This window comes from Macrobrachium nipponense, chromosome 42 (assembly GCF_015104395.2).
Source record: "Macrobrachium nipponense isolate FS-2020 chromosome 42, ASM1510439v2, whole genome shotgun sequence".
In the NCBI taxonomy this organism is placed as follows: Eukaryota; Metazoa; Arthropoda; class Malacostraca; order Decapoda; family Palaemonidae; genus Macrobrachium; species Macrobrachium nipponense.
The window spans coordinates 7983569-8006068 of NC_061103.1; the positions used below are offsets into that span (position 1 = coordinate 7983569).

At 32.5% G+C, this 22500-nt stretch overlaps 1 pseudogene; it reads right to left on the bottom strand.

Annotated features, from left to right (window-relative positions):
- Positions 1–200: 200 nt before the first annotated feature.
- LOC135212965 (lachesin-like) overlaps positions 201–22500 on the bottom strand; it is a 101719-nt pseudogene continuing 79419 nt past the window's right edge.

The following is a 22500-nucleotide window of genomic DNA, read 5'->3' on the forward strand; positions in this document are numbered from 1 at the left end:
TTTTACGTGACTTCATAATCTATGGATGACAAGAAAACTCCCCTTATCTATGTTAACGTTATTCTGTTTAATTCATTCTATCTCTATGTTTTAATAATATCTCATGATAAACCTTACACTATATGCAGTTATTTAAAGTGAAAAATTAAAAAATTCAACTTTTTGTTATATTGTGCCAATTTTACATATACCAGGAATAGCTCCTTGACAGTGTAAAGCTTTTGGAGGGTATTAAAGAGTAAAAATAAATAACTTCTCCAGGAAAGGTTTCGTTTTAGAGCTGCCCTCAACATCTGTTAATCATACACATCAGTTTTTGTCACACGTACAAACGTAGACACGTACACACGGACATATTATATATACATATATATATATATATATATATATATATATATATATATATATATATATATATATATATATATATATCCAGTCACAACCTTTCAGAAACCGCTATACACACAATGAGGACCAAGTGATAGTGACTTGAGACCACTTTAATTATTATGGGGGGGGAGGGTTAAAAGAGAGAGAAAGAGAGGGCGAGGGAGACAGAGACATAGAGAGGGAGAGAAAGAGGGAGACAGACACATGACTTTGTTACTTACGAAAATATATGACTAGAAATCTGGCAACTGTATATAATCCATGTCTAAGTCTAAACACAGAAATTCGGAATGGAAATGTATGGAGTCAGGTTTTCCGCCTCCTCCCGCGCGTCACGTATGATTACTTTCGTACGTATAGGCATTTATATGAATATATATGCATATATGTACAAAGTCGATATCACTAGTATATTCTTGAGGCAAATTCTTTGGGTAAAGGGTTGTTTGAATAACCGTTTATCTCGTATGTCTGTCTTCTTGTATTTTGTTTTATTTTTCCACACCCATATCTTTATTCTCATGGGATTATCACTCATTTTCATCAGTAATCTGTAATTAATCTTTCTTGAGCCACCCTTACTTATCTTTGTAATGATTTTTAAATTTATATTCTATCAGCACGTGCAGTAAGGCGATTGCTTGAATTTTAATATCAGCAATTTATTTTTCAAAAATTGTTTCTGTATGAATTTAGAAATCAGTGAGCATAATTAGACTATCATATTTCACTCACAAGCTAAAATCCTTCGTTTTTCTCCGATAATTTGATTTCGGTCACTTCAGGAATATGTTCGGCACACGGAATGATACATTTTCATACATATTTTATGGAAGCTTCCTCAACGATCATCACAGTCATTAAACAATTGAATTTTATTTGTGTGCATAAATCTGATCAATTACCAAATGTATTGTCCTATTTAATTTCTGTTTTTTTTATCTATTTTCTGATTTCAAAACTGGCATCCGATTATGCCTTAATTCACTGATCTCCTTGAGTTAAAAAAAATGATAATTAAAAAATAAATATATTTTTCGAGTTTGTCTTTACATTCACTGATCTCCTTGAATTATAAAACAAATAAATATAAATATATTTTTAGCATTTCTCAACACTACTTCATGTTTTCATTACAATTATGGCTTCGCTACTCAAACTGTTAATGTACCCTGCACAGTACGCGAATATAGTCATGACATTATCACATTTAAAATTAAAAATGGTGACATTTCAGTGCCTTTTAAAATACACCCTCTGATAAAAACACACGCGAACACACACACACACACACACACTTGCTTTAATATTTTTTTTTTCGATTTTTTTTTTATATTTGTCACATATCAAGGGTAGTAGGAGATGCTAGCGACTGCTGACTAGGAATTAGTCTTTGCTTTCTGTATATTTATACATGGAACTGTGAGTATATGTAAGAAGGTGATTTGATTATCCGTTGAACTCGGCTCTCCACTCGAAAAATAATCTTACAGCCTATGTACAAAAGAATGTTTTTTTATTATTATTATTGTCTAGCAGTTCAGAAAGGTTGGCGAGCCTTCCACACGATGGCTGCAATGAATTACCCACCACCGTTTCATTGTCTCACTTTTTAGACACGAATGAAAACCTTAGACATAAAATAAATAAATAAATTAAAAATATGATCAATGGGATTCTTTGCCAACCCATTTCGCTAGTTACCCCTCAGTGGATGAATGATGAATATAATGAATAATGAAAAAAAAAAACTGAACGATGAATGAATATGAGATGACGTTCGAGATGAGCTCTCCCATCGGCACTCGAGGGTCAGGTCAAGTACCACTCGGAAAAAAAACCGTTGCCACTCCAGCAGTTTTTCTCCTTCTTCTTTTAGGATCTCCGCGTAATGGAGTAGAGGGGGTGGGAGGAGAATGAAGAGGTAGGCTTACGACGATGAGAACGGGCTTGTATTTTAGGCGATGGGCGGGCGGTGGTGGGCGGCTCATCTGTCGGCTAGCAGGTGCCAGAGGGAGGCTGCGGTGCCCATGAGCAAGAGGGCGTAGGTGTGATGGTCGCTCCCTAGGTGTCCTCTGCTCCCGGAGTCTATCCTTTGCACGGCAGCTGTTTTGTCGCCTGCGGAGGAGATGGACGGTTTTGGTTATGCTCCCAAGGGGAAAAATGGCCTAGACCTAGTCTCTTGAGTGTAGTTTAAAGATACTCTTATGTAAAGAATATAGTTTTTTTTTTATTAATATAATAACTAGAAAAAATTTAGAATATACTATTTGGTTTATAGTCCCAATGGGAAAAAATATCTTGACCTAGTCTCCTGAGTGTAGTTTAAAGATACTCCTATGTAAAGAATATAGCTTTCTTTTTAATACAGTAACTTGAACAAATTTAGAATATAACTATTTGGTTTAAACCTCCAAGGGGAAAATGTCGTATTCTCTTGATTGCAGCTTAAAGATACTCCGATATAAAGAATATATAATTCTTCTTTAATCTATTAACTATGAAATTTTAGAATATAACTATTTGGTTTATACTTCAGAGGAAAGTGACCTATCATCTTGAGTGCAGTTTAAAGATACTCTTATATAAAGAATATATCATTCTTTTTTAATACATTAACTAGATAAAACGTAAAATGTACATATTTGGTTTATACTCTCAAGGGAAAATGACCTATCCTCTTGAGAGCAGTTTGAAGATACTCCTATATAAAAAAACATATCATTCTTTTTCAATATATTAACTAGAAGAAATGTAGAATATACCTATTTGGTTTATACTTCCAAGGAGAAAATGTCCTATTCTCTTGAGTGCAATTTAAAGATATTGCTATGTAAAGAATATAGCGTTCGTTTTAATATAATAACTGGAAAAAAACGTAAAATGCACCTATTTGGTTTATATATATACATATATATACATGTATACTTTTAATTGTCCCTCGCACATGAATTTAGTCTCATATTCTTCAATAATAATTCTGTTTTCCTAATTGCAATGAAAAGTCAATCTCCCTTTCCATACCACCCACTGTTATGCAACTGACACTTCAAAACCTCACTTTTTGGGAAATGGGGCTTTAGTCCGCATCTCTGGACGTGATCTGAAACTCTCATTAATGCGCATATTTGTCGCCAGAAGGAAAAGATGGGAAATATAAGCGACCGTGGGACCCTTTCATTAATTTTCAGTGTGCTGACATATGTCATATTCTCGCTTCTTCGACCATTCTTTCAGGTGAGGACATCTGGGGGATTATTGGAATTCCCTCTCAATACATGTTTCGCACGACAGGGATATTGTTCTTAAGAATATGAATGAAGGTGTTTGCTTATGTGAGAACTAATATTTTCTCTGGAATTTTGTGTAGACAGCGATTCGTACCTCAACTTTTTATATGCATTTTTATGCTTCATTCATGTGAACGTAGGATTTTTTTTATACTTATATGTCGACATATTTCCTCTTCCGTACAAACTACAGACACCTATTACTCTTTCGTATGCAAATGTAATACAAAGAAACTACATGAATAGCTAACATCTACTATTGTGTTGCAAGTCTACGGGCTACTCTATGAGCAAGACCCCGTGCTGGCATAAGGCCAGCTTAATCTCAAACAACAACTGACTCGCGGTGGAATCACAACTAAAGAGGAATGAAATAAAATTTATAGCTGTGATTGATAAATTTACCTGCAATATTTAAATTGAATTCAGGTATATGTGCATGGAATTCCAAACTACTAAAAGAATTAGTGAACTTTCAATGACAATGACAATAAATAAATAAATAAATAGATAAATAAATAGTCAACGTGGGCTCAGAAAACCTCGAGTAGACTGCAACACAAGTAGACCCTGAATCGAGAACTACAGAGAGAGAGAGAGAGAGAGAGAGAGAGAGAGAGAGAGACCCACTCACTCACCTTCCGTCACAAAGACCATGGTCGATGCCGGGAGCGTGTTGTCCGCTGAGCAGGTGTAGTTACCAGAATGCTTGTCGCTGGCGTTGGCGACCTCTAGTTTGCTGATGGAGGACGCCATGTTTGGCCCCCGAACCTGCGTCGAGATGGTCACGTCTGGTCTGTCCCGCAAGTAATTGAGAAGGACTCCGTTGTGGTACCACGAAACGTACTGGGGGGGTGTCGGGCTCTGTGGAGAGAGAGAGAGAGAGAGAGAGAGAGAGAGAGAGAGAGAGAGAGAGAAGAAGAAGAAGAAGAAGAAGAAGTAGAGTTGATTAGTTTATCTTTCTGCAATGGTTGAATTTATATATATATTATATATATATATATATATATATATATATATATATATATATATATATATATATGTATATAAATATATATATATATATATATATATATATATATATATATATATATAATTCTAAAAACATGGGAGATATTTCATGGCTATCGTCGAGTGGAAAGTACATAGAAAAGATATTATTCATCGTCGTGCTCAAAGATAAAGAAGGAATGAATGAATATTAATGAATAGAAGAATAAAAACTAAGATTTTTTTTTCTTCTTACAACCATGGAAGACGTTTGATGTTACAAGATTAAATTGTTATTACGTAAAGAATATTGAAATTGCAATACACATACACACACATATGCACACAGACACACAAATGCCATTAGAAAATATAAATACCACAATGAATATTAAAATATAATTTAACATAAGAAACATTTCTTCCATATTAGCACACCGTTACTTGCACCCTATACTGTTTTAACAAACGCCCCATTTCCATAACATCCTATCTAACAAAAGGCCTTTGATGTACAATGCACACTTAGCAAAACAATTTTCCCTTTGTTATAACACCCCGAACACAAAATAAAAAAATAAAAATCACACACAAACAAGTAATTATGGATGATATGCTCGATTTTGAAACAACACATTAAAACAATGAGCCATGAGCGCTCGCTTTAAAAATAAATCATTCCATTACATTACCAGATTGAGTTTCAGTTTGTTCTACGTACCCCTCTTCCTGCCTATGTCCCCCTAGGGGGGGTCCTATTACCTCCTTAAATAACATCCCCCCCCCCCGTCCTCACACTCGACCCAAGTCCTCCAACCTCTCCCCTACATACCCCCTCTTCCTACCTATGCCCCCCTAACACCCTCACCTCCCCACCCCCTCCTCACACCCCACGCACGTTCCACCTCTCCCCCTGCCCCCCCTGACCTGTTCTACGTAGGAATATCTAAACTAATTGCCAGGGGGCGCTTTTGTCTCAGTCATTTGAAAACATGGAATGGGCGGCTGCTTTCATTAACACAAAAGGGGGATGCTGATTTTTTTTCTTTTATTTGAGATGCATAGGATTTTTTGGGCTTCGACCGAAACAACATCACTGTAATCATGGATGTGAAAATGGAAATTATGGTTTGAATGCATGTCTCTCGTCGAAAGTAGCTCTTAAGAAATGCTCTTTGTCTGGCGATAGAATGTTGTATTAGAGAATCTCTAACGATTTATGCCTGCTCGTTGGTATTCCAACACCAGAAGGTTTTAAAGGTTACCTGTTAGCCAAAGACCACGAAGATGAATTATCTAGCAACCACACTACGAAATCCAATGGAACTTGCTGCATACGACAATGAACTTCAACTTACTTTGGACAAAGGTTACTCAGTAATCAAACTGATCGATGCATTCTGATTATCAGGTTGCGTTCTGATAAGACTAATAGGCTCATTAGGGCCAACATGGTTAGAAGTTAATCTGTGGCATTCATCTTAGTAACAAGGCAGTCCTGTATTGTTGTAAGTTACAATTATACACGCTTCTCCTATTCCATTTATCTAGTACCAGAAGATGTAGTGTTATAAGTCAATATTAAGAGAACATGGGTTACTTCATCGATTATAAATTGCCAAGGTCAATTCTATGTTTTTTAATAGGTGTTCATACGTATACATTAATATCCACACTTTTCTCCTTTGTCACTGGTTTTGTTGTTTTAGGAGAGAGAGAGAGAGAGAGAGAGAGAGAGAGAGAGAGAGAGAGAGAGAGACCCAAATTGAATCTGATGCAATCACTTAGAACTTGGAGCGTCAGAAATTGTCAATAAATTTCTATCCTGTCTCGAAAACGTGATTGACGAGAGAGAGAGAGAGAGAGAGAGAGAGAGAGAGAGAGAGAGAGAGAGAGAGAGAGAGAACTCGAAATAACCGAATCTTAGTTCTTAGTAATGTTGATCTGTGTACATTTCTAATAAACATTTTGTGTGTGTGTGAGAGAGAGAGAGAGAGAGAGAGAGAGAGAGAGAGAGAGACTAACACAATTCATTCAAACGTTTAGGCACTGGAAATGAATCTTTTCCCATTCGCTTTGACCTTGTTCGGCCAGAGCTGGAAAAGGGTCAGGTACAAACTATGACTGGAAAAGGGTCAACTTCTGGTCCTTTGCATTGCAAAGGACATTATTTGATTTATATTCCAAATAAAAAAGACTTTGAAAGATTATGTGTGCGTTGTTGTTGTTATTATTGTTGGTATTTCTTATTTCATCTGCCCGTTTGAAGAGAGCTCTCTAGAAAACAAGGGACTTAAGAAGCTGAATAAATAATATGTGATGAAGACGACTTAATCCGAAACACTGAGATGAAATTATGTCTCGAATCATAATTAATTTTTCCTTGTAAAACAAATGCGAATATTCAAAACGAATCATAAGGTGGAATTCAGAGTTTAGTAACTCTCTCTCTCTCTCTCTCTCTCTCTCTCTCTCTCTCTCGCTCTCTCTCTCTCTCTCTCTATATATATATCATATATATATATATATATATATATATATATATATATATATATATATATATATATATAAACTATATTCAAGATTTCAAATAAGATATGCATATAATCTTAAGTACTATTCATCTATATAATGCATCACAAACTGCATATTACAATATATATATATATATATATATATATATATATATATATATATATATATATATATATATATAATATATATATATATATATATATATATATACATATTTATATATATATATATATATATATATATATATATATATATATATATATATATATATATGGGGATACAATCCACAATGAAGTAAATTCCTCTTGTAGTTTAAAATATATATTACTTGTATAGGAATTTACTTCATTGTGGATTGTATCCCCATTTACTTAGAGGTACGACATAGTACCTGGCTTCTGCATATATATATATATTCATACACACATATATCTACATATATGTGTGTATATTTGTATATCATATATATATATACATATATATATATATATATATATATAGATATATATATATATATAATATATATATATATATATATAACTATATTCAAGATTTCAAATAGATATGCATATAATCTTAAGTACTATTCATCTATATAATGCATCACCAACTGCATATTACAATATTATAATATAGTATAGTAAATATTATCAATTTTATAATAATTATATATACTATCTATATACTATATATATAATTATATATATAATAGTTATTATTATATATTACTACTTTCAAAATGCATATTTCCCCTCTTTGAAATGTCATGTAGAATTGTGTAACATTTTTTCAGATTCCTAGATAGCTTAGAGATAGGATGTTTTAAATGTGTGTTCAGATTTTGCATTGCATGTTATAAAAGAATATATATTATAACGTAGAATGTAAAAAGAGAGAGATTTTCTTTGTCCGTTCAAAGCTATAATTGTTTCAGTAACTTTTCATTCTCCCCGAGATTAAGCGAGCTCGAATCTTTGCGTTGTTATCAAAACATGTCAATCTTAATTATCACTCAACCTCCATTTCGATCGCGTACATATCTTTTTTTTAACAGACTCGTCTTGTACGCGTATGTCTTTGATCAAAGCCACGTGGGGATTGCACATTTTTTATGTGAAGTTGCATCAGATTCTGAAGATTCTAGAATTTTTGTCTTGAACGTTTTGTGTCATCTCCTCAGTCCAGTTTTCGCAAGGGAAGAAGATTTCATTATATCTTAGAACCTCGAGGCATTAACATCTCGCTCTCGCTCTCTTTCTCTCTCTCTCTCACTCGACATCATTGAGATTATATTAATGTAACGTAAATTGGTCACTCATAACTTAGAATTTCATGCTTGATATTTCTTAGAGTTTATTTAGTATTAAATAGTGTTTTTGTGGAATCTGAACAAACATTATTTCGTAACGGCGCCTGGTTTTTGTGAAATTGTGAATCAAGCCTGCAGCAAAGAAAGAAAGAAATTGGTATACCAAGGTAAAGTGTGTTATATTTTTATTAGTTGCAACTAATAGCTAATAATTGTTAGGAACAATGATTAACTAATAACTAATATTTAATAGTTACGATGGTTTGGTTAACTAATAACAGGTGGTTATGAATGTTTGGTAAAAACTGTTGGTTACAATGTTTTGAGTGAAAAGATTTACACTTTTACACATTGAATATTTTTGTGTTTTGTGTTTGTTCAATTGTTTGTGCACTTGTTCATTTTCTTATTGAAGTGTGCCTTTTTATTTTATATTTTCATTTGCATTCACAATTTAATTGACTTAGTTATTTTCATTGCTTAATCATTGCACATTTAATTAAATTTAACATTTGTGAATTAATTTGCATTTACTTAGAATTCTTTTCAAGTTTTGTTGTTGTTTAGCACTTGTGAATTAATTTCAAATTTTCAATTATTGCCTAACACTTTTGAATTTCAATTGAATTAATTTTCTTGAATTTTGTGATAAATTAATTTTGATTTAATTTTACTTAATTTGATTCAAGAATTAATTAAACTTTACTTTGTTTACAAGTATCAGTAATTTTCCCTGATATTGTGAATTTTACTTATAAATTTTGAATTTAATAATAAATTTTTGTATTTAAAATTATTATAAGAATTTTCATTTATAACCAATATATTTGCATTTGATTATATTTATGTTAGGTAGAAACATAGTGTGGTAATTGATTTGCTTTCCTTCAATTTACTTGAAGTGACTTAGAACCAGGGAAGTACTTAGACTTCTGAAATCAGGGAAATCCTTTAGACTTTTATAAGTTGTTATGGGGGGGGGGGAAGGGGGTGATGCCCTTTGATTAAATTTAATTACTTACAAGATTACCTCACACCTGTTTTTTGATGAACTTAGTCTGATTTTCTGCAATACAGGTAAGTGTTAGGGATCACTATTGCCTCTAGAGGTATTCAGTCGTTTAGTAGCGTTGTTGATGGAGTGATGCCTTTGATTAATTTAATTACTTACAAGATTACCTCACACCTGTTTTGATGAACTTAGTCTGATTTTCTGCAATACAGGTAAGTGTTAAGGGATCACTATTGCCTCTAGAGTATTCAGTCGTTTAGTACGTGTTATGAGGGTTCAGGTGTCTGGCTTTTGGTGAGGTAATAATTGAGGAATGGTAACCAGATACTTGGCACTTCGTAACAATATACATATTCATATTGAAGAATTCATGCAGATATGCATAATATTTTAAATACTATTCATCTATATATTGCGTCACAGACTGCATATTATCCAACCACATTCATTTCAATAAACAACAAACCCTTTCTCTTAAGTAAATAACAAAGAAAAGATATTTAGGAAACCGATTCTAAAGGATCCGTCCGCACGAAGATTATGCAAAAAATATATACTGAGTTGCAGACGAAAATGTGACATCAGCAATAAGTTATGACGTTTCCAGGAAGTGCCAATGCCATCGATTCCAGAGCATTGATTCCAGCCGTCATTAGACCATTACGTAATGTGCTTGAGTCGCCTTTGGCACATAATCACGAGTGGAGAACTTTCCTACTTACAATTGGGCTGTCGTTCAAGTTCGCTTTTAACGGTGTGTCGTTATTGATGTGATTTATAACCTGGCTTTATTGAGACTTCACTCAAGTTTAAGGATTATCGTTCCTTCTTTTTTGTTGCTAAGGTAATTCCCAAAATCTTTCTTTGTTAGCTGATGTCTTCCGTGAATTGGCTGATGACCGTATCCTGCTAAAGGTAAATGATTTTTTAATAGGTTCTCTATAAACCAATATATATATATATATATATATATATATATATATATATTATATATATATATATATATATATATATTGGTTTATAGAGAACCTATTAAAAAATCATTTCTCACTGAATTTAGGTTCAATATAGGATATATATATATATTACTATATAATATATATATATATATATATATATATGTATATTATATATATATATATATATATATAGTATATATATATATATATATAGATATATATATATATAGGAGCTGGTAAAAACGCCAAAATGCTTGTACATTTTGGCATCTTAATGGGCTCCTTTTATTATATGGAATTCTGTTTTAATAACAGAAAATAATTCGCATTCATATATATATATATATATATATATATATATATATTATATATATATATATATATATATATTACATTCGTGTGAGTGTTAACTGAATTTATTATATACTGCATACGCAATTTTGAGAATGCGAGAAAGTTGGTTTTTTTTTCTTTTTTTTACACACATCTACCTCCATCACGCAAGTGGGTGTAGGTTGCATAATCCGGTTACCAGTAACCAGTAATTTCTCATGTCAAGATATCGCTCTGATTACTTATTCCAAGAACAAATTTACATTTATTTCTCCCAAGAGTTGCAAGCTTTCGCTAGGCATATATATATCTCCGAACATGAATCAATATTTGTATAGTATACTATTACCACGGAGTTAGTTCTCATATTGTTCAGAAAAAATTAGGTTTTACGTCAAGGTTAATTTTTAGAATCTTTCGTTGCATTTCGATCAGCTGTTTCGTGACACAAACTTGTGCAAGAGAGTTTGATTCAGAGCGTTAGCAGTTACTATTGCAGTTACTGTTGCAGAGATGTGCTCTCCCTCTCTACTGCAATTTACTTTATAGAGAGTTTTGTCATTTATATTGATTCAGTGAAGACAAACTTTTTACTTATTTAAGTGTCCTGATTCGTCAAATATTTATCAGATTCAAAAGAGCAATATTTATTGCACTGAAGGAAAATGGAATGTACCATTCTGAATTTATTAAACATCACTAAAATTTTTATTAGCTAACTGTAATTTGGAAACTTCAAAGTCATTATTATGAAAGTAATTCTTTATATCGCTTGAAAATTACTTATTTATAATAGTTAGTTTGACATTAAGTAGAGGGAAAACCCTTTGGTTGAAGTCGTAGTACGTAATAATCTCTAATAACTGTTAAACGAAGTAATTTATTTTATTATTATGCATGTAACTTACGACATTCAGTTCCCTGAAATAATTAATTATTTTAGATTATCACAACATATTTTATTTTCTACCCAATTTGACTTCTCTTACCGAAAAACTTAACTTATTCTAATTTGAATTCAACTCCCTGACAATATTAATATTGCAGACATGTTTTTTATGAACCTGAGAGTAAATATTCTCACACATGGAATTCATTCCTCTTAAAAAAGCTAATGTCCTTTTTGTGGAGCTAATCTTTTTACGTTTAATATTCCGACACTTGGCCAAGTTGTATGAGCAAGATAAGTGCTCTCAAACCACATCTTGACTTTTGATGTTTACACACATTTTTTTTTTCTCATCTTAAGAAGGAGTTGGGGTTTTAGGATTTGTTTTTATTTTTTGAATTACTATTTTCCTCAGATATTCAATTTGTCTGTTTTTCTTTTTAGAGTAGAAGGCTCCGCATGTCATTAAATTTGGTTAAGTCAGTCTGCGAAGATACGTATATCTTAGGTCTTCTTTAGATAGTAATGTTCCTTAATTCAATTAGGTACTATATATATATATATATATATGTTCATACCCAAAATGAAGAATTGCATATATATATATATTATATATATATATATATATATATATATATATAGATATATATATATATATATATATATATACGTACCTATTCATATGGATTTTAAGTTTATCTATATATTCATCACGTTCCATATTTTCGTGGTGCACTTATACAGATGTATACATATACATATACATATATATACACACCATAACATACCACACACAAATGTGCATGTATACGCCGTGTGTGTGTAAGTACGCTTGTGTGTATGCATGCAAGTATGCACGTACGTGTATGCTTACAAAGCAAGAGAAAGAGAGAGAGAGAGAGAGAGAGAGAGAGAGAGGCATCCGTCCAATCTCGCGAAACAAGATTTTCCCATCATGCTCGATCATAATCGTCTCTGGCCAAACAGGGAGAAAACATGGCGTCGTCGGCACCGAAAACCGCTTTCTGCTCGAGTGAATTAGAAATGAAAATTGTGTTTTCTTATCCCACACGATTGAAGGGGAAGGGGGAGGAGGAGAAGGGGCGGAAGGGAAAGAAAAAAAAGTGAATGCCTTCTTCCTCGCGTTCCCCTACTCGAATTCGCTCGGTTTAAAAAAAATTTTCCCGATGGGGATAACTAAACCTCCCGCCCTTTCTGACGAGATCGAAAATCCCTAGCTAGACACTTCCTGTGCACCATCTTTTTATGTCTTTCTTGTCCATGTTTCGTTTCCAGTGAATTACCTCCTTCAGTAGCCTGTCATCCTTACGAGTGGCCCCATGGCAGTCTTCCATAGCCTTAAAGATTTTTTTTGTTTACCAAAACCAATGATTCCCCGAATATACCTACACATTCTTTCCCCTGTCATATGATTCTCCCCCTAGCATCCTTCCCAATTTTCCCTACAGCCATTGGGTATATTCCCACGTCGAAATTGTTATTTCCTTAACCCCTCCCCCCACCCCCTCTCACTCTTCTCTCTCTCTCTCTCTCTCTCTCTCTCTCTCTCTCTCTCTCTCTCTCTTCCCCACAAAATCCCTGCTACCAACGACGCTCCAAGATTATTTCTTCTTCTTTTTTTCTGTCATATTTAATTTCGACGCGTAATAGAATCTGTGATGGCATCTGTTGGATGCTTTTGGTAGACGGAGTGTATCAACCTGGATTTCCTCAAGAAATTGGATGTCTCTCTTTGAAGCGCGATTTGCAAGTCGAGACTTTCATTAAGTTTCTTGAACAGGTTTCCTCCTTCGTCGATTTTATTTTCGTTAACGTTTACGTTTTATTTCCAATAGGGAAAAGAACGTCTTTTCGAATTATATCATTCCTTTTGACGACTGATATTTTTTTTCTCAATTCGTTTTTGAGCAAATCATTTTATTTTCATTAATGTTTACGTTTTATTTACAAAATCGAAGGATCTTCTTTTCGAATTATTTCATTCCTTTTGACGACTGATATTTTTTGTTCTCGCTGAATTGATTTTGATCAGTTTTGTATATTTTATTAATGCGCGTCGAAAAATTTCTATTCGCAATTTTATAATTCCCTTATATATTGATATCCACTTTTCCCTCAACTTAAATAGAAAAATATTTCAAGTTTTCTTAAGTTAAGGCAACTCAGAAATATCTAAAGGAACTCCCTTTTTTTTAAAGTTTTTCAATTCTCTTTCAGATTGATATCTACTTCTCACTCGACCTCAAAAGAAAAATATTTAAATATTCAAAGTCCTCTTAATTCTAAGGTAACCCAGCAATACAAAGAGAAACTTATCAGGTTAATTCATTGAAATTTAGTTAAAGAGGTTTTCTTAATAATGCCTCGGGTGTGATTTAATTCCCCCCCCCCCCCCCCACAGTCACACACGACAAAAGTGGCTTGTTCATTTTCACGTCTCTCTCAATGTTCATCTCTCATCTCTCTCTCTCCCCCTCTCTCTCTCTCTCTCTGACACTCCATATAATCTTATATACATACTACGTCGCTACATCAACTACTCTCTTCAATCTCTGCTCTCTCCCCTACCTCTCTCTCTCTCTCTCGTCTCATCCCCTCTCTCTCTCTCTCTCTCTGACAACAAACTTATTATCCCTACGTAGACTTAACTCACTCTTAAATAACTACTCTCTCTCTCTCTCTCTCTCTCTCTCTCTCTCTCTCTCTCTCCCCAACTTCGACCTACACACTAATCATCCTACCTGCCCTACCTGCTTTAATAACTCTCTCTCTCTCTCATCTCTCTCTCTCTCTCTCTCTCTCTCCTCTCTCTCCCCAACTTCGACCTACAACACTAATCATCCTACCTGCCTACCTGCTTAATAACTCTCTCTCTCTCTCTCTCTCTCTCTCTCTCTCTCTCTCTCTCTCTCTCTCTCTCTCTCTCTCGTCAACACTTATCAACCTACCTGTTTAATAACGCAAGTCAGAGTTATGGGTGACCCGTGGTTGACGTGGTACTGCCCATGACCTGGTATGTGAGCCTCAGGCGTGACCACGGCCAAGTTGACGAAGAGCGAAATGATGCCGGTGCCAGTCGACACCTGACACTCGTAGGTGCCGTTGTCCTTGACACTGACGTACTTGATGTGCAGGGTCCAGTCCTGCGACCCTGCGGCGTGCAGCACGGAAAAGCGCTGGTCGTGCGTGTACAGGACGGCCCCAGAGGTCAGCACGTGCCAGTCTCGTCTGCGGATCCATGAGATCTGGGAGAGGGAGAGAGAGAGAGCGAGAGAGAGAGTTAGATAGATAGATAGATAGATAGATAGATAGATAGATAGATAGATAGATAAATAGATAGATAGATAGATAGATAGATAGATAGATAGATAGATAGATAGATAGACAGCAATTTTGAAGGACTGTTACTTTGTGATAGATAGATAGATAGATAGTAATTTTGAAGGACTATTACTTTGTGATAGATAGATAGATAGATAGATAGCGATTTGGAAGGACCGTTACTCTGTGAAGCAGAACTGAACTTAAAAGAACTTGAACCTCTATTTATTCTGAATTTAAGAGTAACTTAAGGTCAACCATAAAAATTATTTTAAAATCATGTATATAGATAGATAGATAGATAGATAGATAGATAGATAGATAGATAGATAGATAGATAGATAGATAGATAGCAATTTTGAAGGACTCCTACTCTGTGAAGCATAACTGAACTGAACTTGAACGTTTACCTATTCTGAATGAGATCTTGGAGAGAGAGAGAGCGAGAGAGTTAGATAGATAGATAGATAGATAGATAGATAGATAGATAGATAGATAGATAGATAGATAGATAGATAGATAGATAGATAGATAGATAGCTATTTGGAAAGACCGCTACTTTGTGAAGCATAACTGAACTTAATAGAACTCGAACCTCCATTTATTCTAAATTTAAGAGTAACTTGAAGTCAACCTCAAAAATATAAACAAAAATAAAAAACAAAAGGGTCGTGAATTCTATAGGCACTGAAATGGAACTATACAGTGAAAATTAATCCAAGGAAAATAATGGCACTATATATGGAAACAATGAATGCTACACTCACTTGAATATTTATTTTTTTTAACAAGATTAAGTTTTCCTCACATGTCTATGAAATAGAAAAAAATATTTGTAGTATATATGAATCACCAGAAGAACAGCATAAAGCAAAAATTATTTTGTAACATATATAAGTAAAATTCCCTTCACCAGCGTGTGAAATAAAATAAATTCAAGAAAAATGACATGAACAGTCACTAGAAGAATGAAATAAGAAAAACCCTATTTTATGCAACATACAATATAATTCCATTCACTTCTTTATCCACTAGATGACCGGCAATGAAAAGATATAATATATGTAAAAAAAAATAGAAAGAAACTGAAAAAATAACATGAGAAATATATTGGCACAATGAGTGGTACCCTCATAAAGGAGAAGAAATTAAATTTAAAAAATCATTTTATAACATTAAACCAAATTCTCTTCAGCTCTTTATGGAAAAAATTAAATCTAATAAAAACTATTTTATAACATGAAATCAAATTCCCTTCACTTCTTTACGGAAAAGAAAATTAAATAAATATTAAAAAAATTATTTTATAACATGAAATATAATTCCCTTCACTTCTTTATCTACTAGATGCCAGAAAATAAAAGATCATAAGTAACAAAATAAAAGAAACTGAAATAATAACATGAGAAATATATTTGAGGAGAAAAAATTGAAACAAATTTTAAAAAATTATTTTATAGCATGAAATCAAATCCCTCTCACCTGTCTGTCCCCTAGATGCCCAACTCGACAGGGCAAGAAGGCAGTGCCCCCCAGCTGGGCAGTGACATTTGACACGGTATTGTTTATTGTTGATGACTCCTGCTGCATACCCTGGTAGGTCAGCGCCCACTGGGAGCCGAAATCCGGGTTGACCTCCTGGTTGACCTGGCTTTTTGGGGTCCTCTGTCACCTTGTTTCTGGTGGGAGGGAAGAAGGAATGAGAGCTATTTCACTGAAATGTTAAATTTATTTCCTTCAATATTCGTTTTATATAAACGGATAATTTGGTAGAAATAATTACAAATTTAATTTTTTAAATTTGCGTTACATATTCTTGCCATAATGGTATTTTACCATTTATAAAATATTATTGAGGTGAATTTTTACGAGGAGGTTAAAGTCGAATTATTGTTATATAGTTATTTCTATGATAGGTACTCGTTTATAATGCTCCATGTTCCTGCAAAGTATGTATATATATATATAATATATATATATATATATATATATATATATATATATATATTATATATATATATAGATATATATATATATATGTATATATATATACAACGTATATATATAGATATATATTATATATATATATATATAATATATATTTATATCTATATATATATATATATATATATATATATATATATATATATATATCTATATATATATATATATATATATATATATATATATATATATATTATACTATAGTTATATATATTATATATATATATATACGATATATATATATATATTATATATATATATATATATATTATCTATATACGTATTTTATATATATATATATATATATATATTATATATATTTATATCACGATATATATCTATATATATATTTGTGTGTGTGTGTGTGTGTGTATGCTGTACACACACACACACACATATATACACAATATATATATATATATATATATATATATATATATATATATATATATATATAGTTAAGACGGTAAACCTACCCATTCGCTGAATTATCCAGAACGTGGTTTTCGGCGACCAGGTTGTGGTCCTTCCCGTGGAAGTGGGACCCGTGGTGGTTGTGTGGTCGTCGATGGCCGTGGTGGTCGTCGTAGAATCGTCTCTCGTGGTGACGGTGTCTTCTTGGTCGTCCATGACCACCTGGTTCGAGAACAAACAGAAGAGGAAGAAGAAGAAAAAGAAAGTTAGTTTGAATATGTTTTTTTTTTTTTTTTTTTTGGTCTAAAGGAAATGAGGTCATTCAATACTTGTATATAAACACTAATATTTTTATATAAACCTATGGGTAAATTATTGGTTAATTGTATGTATTTTATTAGTAATATATTAATTGAATAAGTGTGTTTTTTTGTCTAAAGGAAATGAGATAATTCAATATTTGTGCATAAATAATAATATTTTCATATAAGCCTATTTGTAAATTAATGGTTAATTACATGTATTTTGTTGGTAATATAATAAAAACTAAACGATTAGCAAATATTGAATTTTTCGATAACTTGAAATAAGTATTTTATGGTAAAATTGATAAAAAAAATGCTGAATATTTTTTTCGGCAATTGATAAGACAATAAAAGTTCATCAGTGATTTATTCTTTAGCCTATGGGGACATTATTCCACCATTTCTATATAGTTTATAGGCACAATAGTAAAAAATAAGATATGATAAATGATTTAACATTACGATAACTTAAACTGTGGACTCATGAAAAAATATTTGTTACGAAGATATATATTCATTTAACAAGAGCAAGTCTTCTTCATAGGATTATCATTACAATAATATGGATAAAATGTTTTATTCATAGTGTTTAGCAATAGCTAATAATTCACTTCCTATCATACCCATTATAATGATATGTCTATCACGCTTCATTATGGTGTTTTTGATAATTTTTTTAGCCTCATCAAATACTTAAAATAAAAGATATTAACATAATTGATCAAAGTGAACGTGTCTGTATCAAAGCCGCTCATAAAACCGTGTGAAAATTGTATATGTATCCCAAGCGTCCCTCTTAAAATAAAATGCCAAGAATTATTTAAAAAGCGCCGTTAACCCTTCAGCAATAATACAATGAATAGTCCAGGTATCTCTCCTCCCTCACCTGCAATAAATAAGTTACGCTGTTCAATGCTGCTCTTTTCAGCCCCCGCTGGAATACTGGAACACCGTGACTGAGAGACCCAGTTGTTGTGAGTTTGTCAGTGGGATCGATCTCTCACACACTTGACCAGTTTCTACCTTGACCCTCTCTCTCTCTCTCTCTCTCTCTCTCTCTCTCTCTCTCTCTCTCTTGATATATGTTTTATGTTTTTTTTTTCTTCAAATTGTTATACCTGTCCTCGATAAATTTGATTTCTCTCTCTCTCTCTCTCTCTCTCTCTCTCTCTCTTCTTGTCCCTTTTTTCTCAGTTTCCAAAAGACCGTTGTTGGAAGAATGATTGTATGCTCTCTCTCTCTCTCTCTCTCTCTCTCTATACTGTATATTGTATACTCTCTCTCTCTCTCTCTCTCTCTCTCTCTCTCTCTCTCTCTCTCTCTCTCTCTCTCAACTGTGAAAACCCACTACATATTACACATATCTCCACATCCACTACCTAATGTATTTCTTTCCCTCTTTCCTTTCCAAGCAAAACAGTTTATATTCTACATCCACAGAAAAAGCAAAGATATTTTTTTCCAGGATTATAAAAGAGAGAGAAAAAAAAAGAACTGGACTCCAGACCTAATGTTCAGCGTCCGAGAGTTTCCAGGATTATGTTTGAATAGAAAATTGCCCCGGAGTTGGTTGTGATAGTATGCGCTTCTATTGCAATGGCCATTTCTATCCTCTCTTATCTCTTATTTTCTCTCTTTGTCTAACTCCCGTACTTCGGCTTCCCTCTTGAGTGGAACGCCTTTGATGCTCTCTCTCTCTCTCTCTCTCTCTCTCTCTCTCTCTCTCTCTCTCCTGTATGCGTTTGTCTACCAGGCATCATGTCTTCTTTTTCGTGGTGTATTATGCATTTTCAATAGGTAAATTCTCTCTCCTCTCTCTCTCTCTCTCTCTCTCTCTCTCTCTCTCATGTTTTCCCCTCTGTAATATACCTTTGATCACTTCTCTCTCTTTCTCTCTCTCTCTCTCTCTCTCTCTCTCTCTCTCTCTCTCTCTCTCTCTCTCTCAATAAATAATCAACAAAAACTATGTCAATCTCATTATGAAATCTTCTGTCCATACTTATTTTCAGCTCATTGCAAATTTTATAGTCTTTTCTCCGATGGGAATTTTACTTTAACGAGAATTTTATGTCTATTCGGCCAGTGCTGGAGATTTACAATCATCTCTGTTTTACTGAATGGGATTGTGACCTCCATAATGAGTCAGCAAATGCCAGTAATGAACATTCGTTAATGGCAGTGTGGTAGCTACTTCGTTATGCTTATTAGCTGAGATGTACATTTAACGTGATTATATACATATTGCATGGTTAGTATATATATATATATATATAATATATATATATATATATATATATATATATATATATATATATATAGAGAGAGAGAGAGAGAGAGAGAGAGAGAGAGAGAGAGAGAGAGAGAATAAATTCTATTTCCCCACATTAAATTCAACCAGATATAAGTGTTCTGTATCTGCGTGCTTTAACCGCTACGCTATTATCACTTGACCGCTCTCTCTCTCTCTCTCTCTCTCTCTCTCTCTCTCTCTCTCTCTAACTCTCTTAAAGTTGAGCCTTGCATCTGCTCCAGCATTGCGAAAGGTACACTCGTCCTGGAATCGTTTCGAGCGAAGAATATTGACAGTTTTGAGCCAGAGAGCACAAATCAGTTTTCCCTGAGGTCTTTAGATCCCCAGTTTGTCAGGTTGTTACTTCCTGGGAAAGAAATCCAATCGGATGCAGTTTTTATTTGTTATTTCTAGGTAGCGTTGCAATGGGGTTAATTTTTTTGTCTCTGTTTTTTTTGTAAAGAAGTGGTAAATGATGTGGAAGTGATGCAGTAAATATACCTGCATCGAAATCCGACTTATTTATATAATATTATTATATATATATATAATATATATATATATTCATATATAATATTTAATATATATATTATATATATATATATATATAGTATATATATATATATATATATATCTATATATATATATATATATATATATTATATATACATATATATAAATATGTATATTATAGATATATACGTATATATATTTTATGGATATATTATCACTATATATATATATACATATATATTAATATATATATATATATATAATATAATATATATATATATATATATATATATATATATATATATATGAAAAGACAAAAAAACCTGTCACATAATTCGTGAATACATGAATAAAAAAAAATGTAAGCTAAGCTCTTAGATAAATGTAAAAATAAAATAGGTAAATTACCCAATGAATAAAAAGAATATAAAAAAACAAAGAAATAGAGAAAGAAAGAAATACCTTAGAGCAACGACCCCATAAAGTTTTACATCCAACCGCAGGCCCCGTCTGCATAATTTGAGGGGGTATAAATGCATATCCTGTGTACCTTATGCAAATACCCATAATGCCATACCCCATATCAAGGCCAACGTCATTGTCCCTTCATTTCAAGGATAAATCTCTCCTCTATCAGAGGGGGAGAGATCGCCCTGTGACTACAATGAACTTCGGATTACAATGTCACCTTGGATTACAATGTAAATTTGGATTGTAATGAACTTTGGATTACAATGTCGCTTTGGGTTACAATGTCACTTGGGATTACAATGTAAATTTGGATTACAATGTAACTTGGGATTACAATGCCATTCAGGGTTACAATGTAACTTTGAATTGCAATATAACTTTGAATTACAATGTCACTTGGGATTACAATGCCATTCAGGGCTACAATGTAACTTTGGATTACAATGTCACTTTGAATTACAATGTCACTTTGGTTTACAATGTAACTTGGAATTACAATGTCATTCAGGGTTATAAAGCAACTTTGGATTACAATGTAACATTGGATTACAATATAACTTTGAATTACAATGTAACTTTGGATTACAATGTCACTTTGGATTACAATGTAAAGGACGTCGAGTCGAAAGATCTTGCAGAAACACCGTTGTTTATTTTTCCTTCGTGGCTTATACCTTTATATATATATATATATATATATAGATATAATATTATATATATATGTATGTATATATTATATATATATGTATATATATATATATTATATATATATATATAATATATATATATTTATACAATGAATAAATCTTTAGAAAAAATTATTAGAGTAGCATGTCAAAATCCGAATTAATTTTATTTTAAATAATACTTATTGTAGTATCCTGATCGCCGACGAGTGTAATATCCTGCAACGCATATTACGTGTAAAACTGATACAAAAATTAACATAATATTTTTTAAACATCCTGGACATACGTCATTTAATATGTTTCAGGTGTATGTAATATCCTGAGATTAGAGAAAATGTTAAACTAGGATTTTTCTCATTTCTACAACACTGTACTTTTCATTTACCAACTGAGTAAACAGAATGAACTTTTTTGCATCAGTACTTAATCAATAAAAAAAAAAAATTAAAAAAATGACTACAATACAGTCCTTTTTCGTCAACAACTGAGTAAACAAAAAATATATATATATATTTTTTGCATTAATACATAGCAAATAAAAAATAAAAAAGAAATGTCTCATTTTTACAATACTACACTTTTTCGCATTTGAGCTGAGTAAACAAAATGAAATTTTTGCATCAATACTACACCAATAAGAAATAAAGAAATTAAATGTTTTATTTCTACAATACTGTACCTTTTTTCTACCAACAGAATAAATTAACTGAACTTTTTTGTATTAATATTTAATCAATAAGAAATTTGTGAAAGAAAATCTCATTT